The sequence below is a fragment of the Parasteatoda tepidariorum genome, chromosome 4 (genome assembly GCF_043381705.1).
Source record: "Parasteatoda tepidariorum isolate YZ-2023 chromosome 4, CAS_Ptep_4.0, whole genome shotgun sequence".
NCBI classification, from domain to species: Eukaryota; Metazoa; Arthropoda; class Arachnida; order Araneae; family Theridiidae; genus Parasteatoda; species Parasteatoda tepidariorum.
This window is the reverse complement of record NC_092207.1, coordinates 3,357,019-3,360,864: the sequence shown is the minus strand read 5'-3', so window position 1 is coordinate 3,360,864 and position 3,846 is coordinate 3,357,019.

Here is a 3,846-nt window from a genome sequence, read left to right as displayed (position 1 = left end):
TATATATATATACGGTAATCGTCGACAGCGTTAGCATTGCAATCATTATTGTATCATAATATATGTTAAAGTTGTACAATTGCGAACAGTATCGATTACGATAATTATTGAATAGGATGGTGTGCTTATTATCATCAATGATAAATATGGAAAACAATAATATTACACGCATTATCAATAAACACATACATTGGTAGCTGATAAATTTAAATGACATAAGGAAAATACTGACTAGTGCAATTAAAAAAACATGCGTAGCAAATTTGTTAAATTTGATATATGAAAAAAACTCCATTCATCAAGAAGTATGAATATTTTTCCACAAAAACTGCCATCTTGTCCTACATTAATCTTATTATTTGAAATTCTAAGTAGAAATAGTGTTTCATCGGGGCAAATACAATTTGATGGGAGGGGCAACCCAAAGTTTAAGAGTCGATAAAAATGACTAAATAATAATTTATTACAATGGTCTACAAAAGTTAGTTTAAATTATAAACCTCCTCTAAGTCCAAAAAGTTAAGAGGTTCTGAAAAAAATCTCGTTCGAGCCAGACATTTAATGTGTGTATAAAGAGTTAAATAATAAATGCACATTAAAAAAATTATTAATGTTTTCTCCCTTCCAAGCAAAAATTTCATTCAATATTATAAAAAATACAGTAAAAAAATCAACTGAATAAAAAATATTTGTAGCAATAATAATTTATTAAAAAGGAATTTAATAGACCATTTATAGAATAACTTCCCAATTTAATTTATTGAATACCTGATTAATAATAAATAACTTTTGCTTTAGCATACTTATGCAGTGATTCATCGAGAATGATAAAATATTCTCCTATATATATATATTTAGTTATTCTTAGTATTGCCCTCATTAATCTCAAGTGTTTAAAAATAATAATAAAAAAGCGAAAAATTAAGCAAAAAAAAAATATTTTATTTTAAATTATATAAATGTAAAAAGAAAATAAACTGCAAGTTTTTAACGAGTACATCTTCGATGAGCTACAACAGAAGTAATGTAATAATAATTCTTATCTTCCTTATCAACTCATTTTTTGATCATGAGAGTATAATTTTCCTTTATTTCTATTCCTTATTAATTCATATGGGACAGTTTTTATTTTATTGTTATTACCCACATATTATATGCTCCAAAAGTATGGAATATCCCGTAAACACCTTATTCGATGTTTAAAAGTATAGATATAATAAAAGATAAAACTAAAAGTATAACAATGAAAAAAAAGGAAAAACATTTTTTAAAAAAAAATTAGTATGAAAAAATAATTAACATTTTTAAAATTAAAAACAAAAAGTCAGAACACAAAACAATGAAACTATATAATCTTATCGTCAACTCAGCTCACACGATTACGTCTGCAAAACAGTGCTTTCGAATATTGTATTAATATAGTCAAAGCAAAATATATCAATACAATAGTGTGAGGAGCACCAAAAAATGGATACGAAAATTAAATATTTTAAGACAAAAATACAATATGATTAAAAAAAAATAGGAAATAAAACACAGAATAGGAATAGTACTATATAAAACGAGGAGCGTTCACGTACTTACTGGCGGAAATTATTTAAAAATACTTTGATAATTAAATTGCCAGATTACAAAAGATGAAACTAAAGCATAAATAGATAGGTATATCTTTTTGAATGCACGTTCTTGCTGAAATACAGAATCGTATTTGATATGACCTTGGATGGAACTGGATTTGCGCCAGCTCTTATATACTTTACAAAATTTATTATTCAATGTTTGTAATGAATAAAAGGTCTAATTTTAAAAATTTAATTTCGATTACATTTAGAAAATTACATACTATTTATTGAAGAAAACTGAATTAAATATTCGAAATTTTTTAATCCATGGATATGCCCGGATCGGAATTTGCATACGGAAAATCAATTTAGATTACATTTTTATTATATGCGATTACTTATAATTATAATGATAAAATTAATTTTAACTTTTTGGATTGTATTGAAAAGACGTATTAAAAAAAGAAGTATTAAAAATTTAAAAAAAATATTAAAAAAAGAAGAAAATATTTAACATTGCTTATATAAACGATGTATATATTAACTTTAAGCTTAATATAAATTACAAATATTTCTTCATGTTTCTTAAAAACATTTATTTAAATGCTAGTGTTATTCAAATAAATAATTAAAAGAATTTGCAGTAGTCCGAAAACAAATAGACAAACTCTTTTAAAATTTGATTACAAACAATGCATATCCAACTAATGTGATTAAATTTTTATACAAAATCATTAGGTTTATATGGTACGTTAAAATTATTAATGAATTTATTTACATAAATGTTCTGTTGTCTGGTATTTTAACCACGTGCAACAAATCCAATTTTAATTGTTTGTTTCCAGGGATTTTACCAAGTTGGATTTGCTTATGGTAATAATCAAATTTGATAGCTTTAAAATCAAGATAACTTAATTTTTTTTATGCACTAGATTTAATATTCATTTTATTTAAAAAAAAATTGTAGAATTTAGTCACGTTTGATGGATAAATCTTATTAATTTCACTATACGTAGTATTTATATAAATATTTCAGAAACATTCAAATAAGTTTATTTTAAATCATTCTTTTTTTCGTACCTCTTTTCTTAATATTTAAATAAATAAATAAATAAATAAAATTAATTTTATAGCCATGATTATACGAAGCAAGACTTGTTCCTTGGAGAAGGTATTATTTATAAAAATTATATAATTTCGAAGATTAGAAATAATCAAATCCTCAATAAGTGCAAAAATGTATGTATTTGTATACAACATATCACATTAACTAAGTATTAAACTAAATAGCGAACACAAAGATACTTCGTTTAATTATGAGATCACTTTTTTTTTAACGCATACAAAGAGTATTTTTATATAGAAAACAAAACCATTTGCACAAAAAAGCATTTCATCTGAGTAGAAAAAATGCTGAGAGTCATGCGGAAAAAAAAAGTGGGGGAGTTAATTATTGTTTAAGGAGTTGACGGCTTGTATTTATTCCCGCTAACTCAGAAGTATTAACTCTCGTTAAATGTCTCTGTGTTTTCAGAAAACCGTAGCAATTTTGCTACTCAACTTGTTGCCACTCATGCTTCCTTAATAATGAACGTGTTTGTGCGACCGAAATCGTTTTCAGAATGTTTCTTTTACCTTTTTTTTTCTGTCTGGCGATATTTTTTTGAAGGCACATATCTTTAGAGTCGGTAGTTTTCTGCGTTTGTTGCAGAAAGGAAAAAAAAAATAAAAAAAAAATAAAACCATTGAAGTCTTCTACCTTACAAAGCGCTAAGCGTAATGTTAAAAAAAGAAGGAAAAAAATAGTAACTAATTGGCTCAATTTAAACTGAGTTTAGTCTAACAAAGAATTTTGGAGGAACGTTTGAAAAAATTCAATAACTTAAAGAGTGTTCGGAGCTTATTTTCTTGATTTAAATGTCGGGACAAAAATCGATAACCTTTTTATGTTGAAGCCTTTTCTTCGTATTTTAAATATTTGTCTATAAAACAAACAAATAAATAAAAAAACACGATTTCATTACTGCGGTTTCCACAAATGTTTCTGATGAATGAACATTATTGGATGTAAACATGGTGACAACGGTCATTAAGTTATTTTGACAGCGAATTTAGTTAATGCAATTAAAATTCATGAACCATGCCGATCCGTAAAGGCTTCGAAGCACAACTTTGGGTGGTATCTCTATCCAATACCACTCTGCAACAATCGCTTTTCATCAGTGCCCCGCAAAATTTACACAATCAGAGATATTATAAGATTCGTTCCTACAGTGATGGGCAT